This window comes from Geospiza fortis, unplaced genomic scaffold, assembly GCF_000277835.1.
Source record: "Geospiza fortis unplaced genomic scaffold, GeoFor_1.0 scaffold244, whole genome shotgun sequence".
In the NCBI taxonomy this organism is placed as follows: Eukaryota; Metazoa; Chordata; class Aves; order Passeriformes; family Thraupidae; genus Geospiza; species Geospiza fortis.
This window is the reverse complement of record NW_005054370.1, coordinates 2091270-2098864: the sequence shown is the minus strand read 5'-3', so window position 1 is coordinate 2098864 and position 7595 is coordinate 2091270.

Genomic DNA, 7595 nt, shown 5'->3' with positions numbered 1-7595 from the left:
AAAAAAAAAAAGGAAAGTTTTTTCCTTGTAAAGACGTGTCCATAACATTAGAAGGACTTATTTTCCTAAATGAACTAAAAAACCCACTATTTTAGAAGTGAAAAACTGACTAAAACTTAAAGTTTTATTCCTTTACATTATCAGCACAAAAACCACAAAACTTCTCTTCTCTTCTCTTCTCTTCTCTTCTCTTCTCTTCTCTTCTCTTTTTTTTTCTTTTTTCTTTTCTTTTCTTTTCTTTTCTTTTCTTTTCTTTTCTTTTCTTTTCTTTTCTTTTCTTTTCTTTTCTTTTCTTTTCTTTTCTTTTCTTTTCTTTTCTTTTCTTTTCTTTTCTTTTCTTTTTTTCTTTTTTTTCCTTTTTCTCTCTTTCTTCTCTTCTCTTCTCTTCTCTTCTCTTCTCTTCTCTTCTCTTCTCTTGTAGAGAGAGGTACTCTAAAGGTTTTGTCCTAGTTCTTATTACACTTTCTTTTAGTTAATAGTAATAAATTCTTCTTTATATCCTTTTAAAGTTTTAAACCTGCTTTACCTTTCTCCTAATCCCACCTCACAACAGAAAATTAGTACATTGGTGATTAACCAACACTAAACCCACCACGGTCAATACCACATTACCCAAAAAAAAATCTCAAAATTAACAAAACCTCAAATTAGCAAACCAAAATCACTACAGTGCCTAACTAAGGGTCGCATCCTCAGCACAGTGCTCGCTTGGGGGTTGGTGGTGAGAGAGTTAATGAGTCCCTTTTAGTGCATTCGCTACACAAAACTGGTTCCAGTGCTCCGAATTCCAGGAGCCCGGCTGGGCTCGGAGCCCGGCGCCCCCGGGGTGTGGAGGCTGCGGGGTTCGAGCAACGGCCCCGCTCTGTTGTTCAGCAACGCGAGCTTGCACCACCACAGGCATGAGGAAGTGGCACCTGCTGGCGGGGACGTGACAGTCCTTCTGTCCGAGGACAAGGTGTTCAGGGCGTTGGCCACCCAAAATGCCGCTGGAAAGAAAAGGGAGCCTGATTAGCAGGGGGGGAAACTGAGGCAGGGAGGAGTTTTGTTTTGCCTGCTCAGGGCATGGCAGGGAATTGCTGGATAGACCCAGATATCCCCCAGATTCCTGTTTCTACTGATTGCCTTTATGGTGGCAAAGGTCATTGCACAAAAGTGTGACCTTGACAATATTTGGAGAAATTGAATTAACAGTAGCTCTTAAAACAGGGACTTTCTGTCCCCTGCATTGTGCCTTGGTACTGCTCATCCCAGGAGCAGTTCCTGCATTAAAATATAGTGCCATTTTGTAAATAATAAAACATTTTATTGCAAAAAAAAAAAAAAGAATTATGCCTGCTCTTACTTTCCCACTGGCAGGGTTAATCCTGCTCCTGCAAGAGAGGACAGTGAGGAGGGGATGCTGGGGATGCAACAGGGCAGCAGCATTCCCGAGCCACAGGAGCTGCCTGAAGATGCAGTGAGGGCAAAATAAGATTAATGCAGCCAGGAGCCTCAGAGAGGGCTTTGCATTTGATGTGGGAGAGGAGAGAGATCAGAGTATGGAGGAGTCAGGATTAACATAAATTTACAAACCTTCCATTCTGGGCTGCAGGGCTGTCCTGGACTGTTCCCCCATGGTGGGACCCAGCAGTGCCCAGGCTGCAGGAACACTTGGGGACAGTCACTGGTGTTCCCTCCTCCCCAGACACTGCCTGTTCTGTCTCCCCTCACATCAGCTGAACACAAAAAGTCACCAATCTTCAGCCAAATTCATCTTCAGACATAAAACCAATAGCTCTGAGCTGCCTGACAAGCCCCCAGTTTTCCCTTCCAGAAAGGGTTATAAGCAGGGAGCCCCTGAGAGAGGGAGTGAATGTGCACAGGCAGGGTATGGGATGGGCATGGGCAGGATATGGGATGGGCACAGGCAGGATATGGGATGGGTACAGGCAGGATATGGGATGGGCACAGGCAGGATATGGGATGGGTACAGGCAGGATATGGGATGGGCACAGGCAGGATATGGGATGGGTACAGGCAGGATATGGGATGGGCACAGGCAGGATATGGGATGGGTACAGGCAGGATATGGGATGGGCACAGGCAGGATATGGGATGGGTACAGGCAGGATATGGGATGGGCACAGGCAGGATATGGGATGGGTACAGGCAGGATATGGGATGGGCACAGGCAGGATATGGGATGGGTACAGGCAGGATATGGGATGGGCACAGGCAGGATATGGGATGGGTACAGGCAGGATATGGGATGGGCACAGGCAGGATATGGGATGGGTACAGGCAGGATATGGGATGGGCACAGGCAGGATATGGGATGGGTACAGGCAGGATATGGGATGGGCACAGGCAGGATATGGGATGGGTACAGGCAGGATATGGGATGGGCACAGGCAGGATATGGGATGGGTACAGGCAGGATATGGGATGGGCACAGGCAGGATATGGGATGGGTACAGGCAGGATATGGGATGGGCACAGGCAGGATATGGGATGGGTACAGGCAGGATATGGGATGGGCACAGGCAGGATATGGGATGGGTACAGGCAGGATATGGGATGGGCACAGGCAGGATATGGGATGGGTACAGGCAGGATATGGGATGGGCACAGGCAGGATATGGGATGGGTACAGGCAGGATATGGGATGGGCACAGGCAGGATATGGGATGGGTACAGGCAGGATATGGGATGGGCACAGGCAGGATATGGGATGGGTACAGGCAGGATATGGGATGGGCACAGGCAGGATATGGGATGGGTACAGGCAGGATATGGGATGGGCACAGGCAGGATATGGGATGGGTACAGGCAGGATATGGGATGGGCACAGGCAGGATATGGGATGGGTACAGGCAGGATATGGGATGGGCACAGGCAGGATATGGGATGGGTACAGGCAGGATATGGGATGGGCACAGGCAGGATATGGGATGGGTACAGGCAGGATATGGGATGGGCACAGGCAGGATATGGGATGGGTACAGGCAGGATATGGGATGGGCACAGGCAGGATATGGGATGGGTACAGGCAGGATATGGGATGGGCACAGGCAGGATATGGGATGGGTACAGGCAGGATATGGGATGGGCACAGGCAGGATATGGGATGGGTACAGGCAGGGTATGGGATGTGTACAGGCAGGGTATGGGATGTGCGCAGGCAGGGTATGGGATGGGCACAGGCACGTTCCCTTGGCTGTTACATGCCCATGAACTTGAAGAGATGAGACAGGAACCAAATCCTGCACAGGACTTTGCCTCCCTGGTAACACCTGAGCCCTTCTGACTTCACTTTGATCCTGACCTGGTCCAGAGCTCTGCACTGTGCCCCAGGGATGTGCACTGCACTGTGCCCTAAGGATGTGCACTGCCCTGTGCCCCAGGGATGTGCACTGCTCCCAGAAAACCAGGTCCATTTGGGCTTCAGCAGCTTCCCAGCCATTCCTGTGTGGCCCTGAGCAGGACCATGCCAGTGCTGCTGCTCCAGGGAAGGATGTGGCATGGATGGAATCGCCCTGACACAGAGCCTAGCAGGGAAATCCCTCAAGAGCCCTCCCTGCTCCTTGCAGGAGGGAGCTCAAGGCAATCAGCCCCTCCAAGGCTGGCCCCAGAAGCCCCTCCAAGCTTTCAACTCTCACAGACCCAAGCTGTGCTCTCCTTCCCTCTGGCTTTATTTGCAGAGGGAATTAAGGTCCTGCTGGGAAAACCTCCCCTGTGCTCTGATAACTGCCTGCAGAGCCAGCTCTAAATGGCTTTTTGTAAATGAAAGTCCAGGATTAACGAGGTTCCCCTCGTCACTGTTTACTCAGTGCTCTGCCAGAGTGAGGGGAGCAGGACAGAGACCCCTGCTCTGGGCAAGCCCCTGGGGCCACCAAGGAGCTGGGACACACTGGGGACTAGCAAGGTGCCACCCAGCACCTGGCAGAGCCACCCAGCACCTGGCAGAGCCTCCCTGGAGATTCCCAGGGGGGTTTGGGATGGGTGGGATGTGTGTGCACGTAGCAGGAGCCTTGGCCTGGGACAGGGCATCTCCAGGGCACCGAGTTTTGTGAGCTGGGGCCAGCCTGGGGGATGATGCTCATTTTCTTCCTCTGCCACGTTGCTGGGGAAGGAAGGGGGGTGTTTGCCATGCGGGTTGGTGCTGGGCACACATCCCCCATGTGACAGGAATCGGGCCTGCAGCAGAAATCCACTCAGGGATGGCAAAGAGCTGCCTCTGAGGCCCTGGGCTCTGCTGAGGGGTGCAGGTCCAATGAGCCCCGTGCAGAGGGGACTCTCCTCAGTCATCCCTGTCTGCCTGAAGCAGGACAAGGGGGTCCTGCCTCTATCTGCTGCACTCCCAGGGGCTGGAGCCACCACAGCCACCCTGCACAGCTCCGACCTTTGGATGTTTGCACATTCCTGCCTGTTAATGTGTCTGGTAACCAAAAGCTGCCAGGATGGAGCATTACTCCTCCCAGCACTTGCCAGGCTGCTCCCTCCCATTCCCCAGCTGAGAATTGGCACTGACCCCATACTGGGAGGGAGCATGGGCTCCCCAAAGGAGCAAAACCTGATGCCTTTGGTAGGAGTGAAGACACCAGTGAGCCCCAAATGCTCCCAGAGCTCTTGGGGCAGGCACAGTCACCTCTCCCAACCAGGCATGGGGAAAAGGAGCAACGTTTCGGAGCACAGCAGTGCTTCCCTCGGCTGCCAGGCTGGCACATTGCCCACCAGCACGGTGCCAGGCCAAATTCTTTGCAATTTCTAGGTCAACACCCGCCTCTCGTAATGCCCTGAGCCCTCCTGCTGCCTGTGCCAGCCTCCAGCCCAGTGGTCCCTGTGCACAGGACAGGAACATCCCAAAGGATCCATTCAGCTGCAGCTCATCCTGGCTGACCTCATCTGTAAGCCCCCAATATTTGTCCCTCATTGCTCTGAACTGGCCCATTCCCCAAATGCTTGGCTCTGCAGCACCCACAGGAGAGCTGTGTCCAGGCAGTGCACAGCCTGCAGCCTGCCCCTGCTTCCTCCCTTTCTGAGGGGTGTAAGACCCATCCCAAGGACACAGGCACCAAAGGAGTGTGCTTGCTTTGGATTTCTAAAGCCATTTTCTCACTGTCATGATGGCAGTGAAAAAAACCCCCACAATCTCAAGACATGGGACGGTCCTAACACTCCAAACCTGGAAATAAATCACCTGGAAAAACAGCCTTTGTAAAGAAATCCCCGTGGCCCCGGCGCTTGTTTGCAAACCGGCCAAGTTTCGACCTTGGCATGACGTGGCTCCCCAAAGAAGGAGGCGATGCTGGCACGGCTCCGGCAGCTCAGCCCCTCCACCGGGGGCTGGCTGTGTCCCCCCATGCCCACAGGGACCCCTTTGCAAGCATCAGCCGGGCTGGAGGAGCAGGAGCCCTGCAGGGCTGCAGCCCCCTACCCTGGCGTGCATCAGTGGGGCGCTGGGGCTGAGGATGAGGAGGAGGAGGAAGGGGCAGCCGAGCATGTCCATGTGCCGGCTCTTACGCAGGGGCTGTTGCATTGTGGCTGCCGGCACTCCCCCCCTCCCCTGCGCAGGGCAAGCCCCGGCCTGCCGGGACATTGTGCCAGCCGGGAACAGCCACTGGCAACAGCCACTGACCCGTCCTGGGGCGCCCTGGGGGCACAGAGGGACACGCGCACCCGAGGGGACTTCTGCTGGATGGGCTCCCCCTGCCAGAGGGTGCTGAGCCCCACACACTGCACAAGGGCAGGGCTGAAATAGCTGCAGACCTGAGAGAGAATCAGGTTCTGAGTCACGTCAGCCCTGCCTCAGTTTCCCCATCAGGGTTCTGAGAGTGATCCTGGCTGTGTGAGTGCCCCAGGTGCAAGGTCACTGCTAGAAGAGCAGGGCAGGGGCTTTGCCCCCCTCTCTGTTCTCAAAGCCAGCTCACCCAGCACTCCTGCAGCCCCCACAGAGGCGCTCACATCCAGCCTGGTCCCTCCCAGCAGAGCCATCCGAGCTGTGGGGCTCAGCACAGCCTGTCTGCAGTTTGCTGGGGCACCTCCAGAACATCAGGTATAAAACACTACAAAATCAGCATCACAGGGCAGGGAGTCCCTGAGCCGTCCCCAGGCACTGCTGTGAGTGAGTGCCAGGCTGCCCCAATGCCATCCCATCCCATCCCATCCCATCCCATCCCATCCCATCCCATCCCATCCCATCCCCACCAGGGAGCTGCTGTCCCAAGCAGATCTCCCTGTCCGAGTGTGGTTCCCAAGGGGTTTCCCATCCATGTGAACTCCCGGGTGCATGTTTGGGAACCTGGTTTTTCCCAAACTTTAGAGGTTTGTTCATTGCTATGCAAGGCGAGTCTATTCCCTACCCTCCTCCATCCTGTTTCCCCCTTCTCCCCCCTCACCACTCCAACCATCCCAGCCCAGGATGTTAAAATGGGCTGAATTTTTTTACGATGAGAGGGGAAAAAAATTTTTAGAAATCTGGGGATGAAGAGAGAACCCATGAGCTGTGACCTCCTCCAAATTCAAGGCACCAAATCCACACAAGGAAAACAAAAGGCAGCGAGATTAGCATTTCCAAACAGAGCAGAGATGGCCCCAATCTTTGAGCTGTTTATTCTAGGGTTGATTTTCAATATTTAGGATGATTAGCAAGTGAAAGCCGGCTGTTGCCAGAATGGCTCCATGCCAGCCCCACACTCAATGGAGGGAAAAGAAAGACACGGCAAGAAAGGGAGAGAAAAGAAGGGCTTATGTGTATATTTTTTCTCCCTCTGTGAACGCGAGATTGGTTTGAGGTGTCAATGTTTGCCCATCAGGGAGGGATGATGGATGAGGGGATGGCTGGGGAAATAGCAGAAATAAATAATAAAGGAATCATTGCCATGTGCTTAATAACCAGCTGGGGAAGGACCTCACTAGGACAGTGAGCTGAGCTTGCAGAGAGTTTTTGGAGCTGGGTTCTTCCCAGACCCCCTTTGCTGGGTGCTGGTGGATGCCCCAAACCGCAGCCAGCTCTGGAGTGCTCTGGTTCATTGCTTGCAGCAGGGGGACACTCCCAGCGCAGGGTCCCCTGTTGGGGAAGATGGAACAGGAAAGCCTTACAAATATGATTGCCTGGCAAAAGATTTTGAGAATATAGAAACTATAAGCGAGATGGAAATGAAAGCAAGCTTTGAGATCCCTCAGTTACTGAACAACTGGAAAACAATGGTGTGACCGGACTGAAGGTGATCCCCTTTTGATGGAACAACACCCTCTGCTTGCAGACAGCTCCAAGGGTCAGAGCAGACCCTGCTGGCTTGGCAGAAGGGGCCCAAAGAGGAGTTTTTAGGGTTTAAAATGTAACACAGTATGGTAATGTAGTGATTCTTATAGGCTGTATGTAAATGCTATAGGATTTGTATCTTGTACTAGATTAGTTAGTGAAAATTAGAAGATTCAACACAGAAGGAGATTTATTGTATTGTAAGGAGAACGTCACTCTCTTACCCTTTTACTCTCTTACCCTTTTACGCTCTTACCTTTTTTACTCCATTATGCTCTTACTCTCTCACCCTCTCATCCTCTCTCCCCCTCTCTTCTCTCAGCCTGCTCTGAGCTGTGGCTGGCAGCTCCCA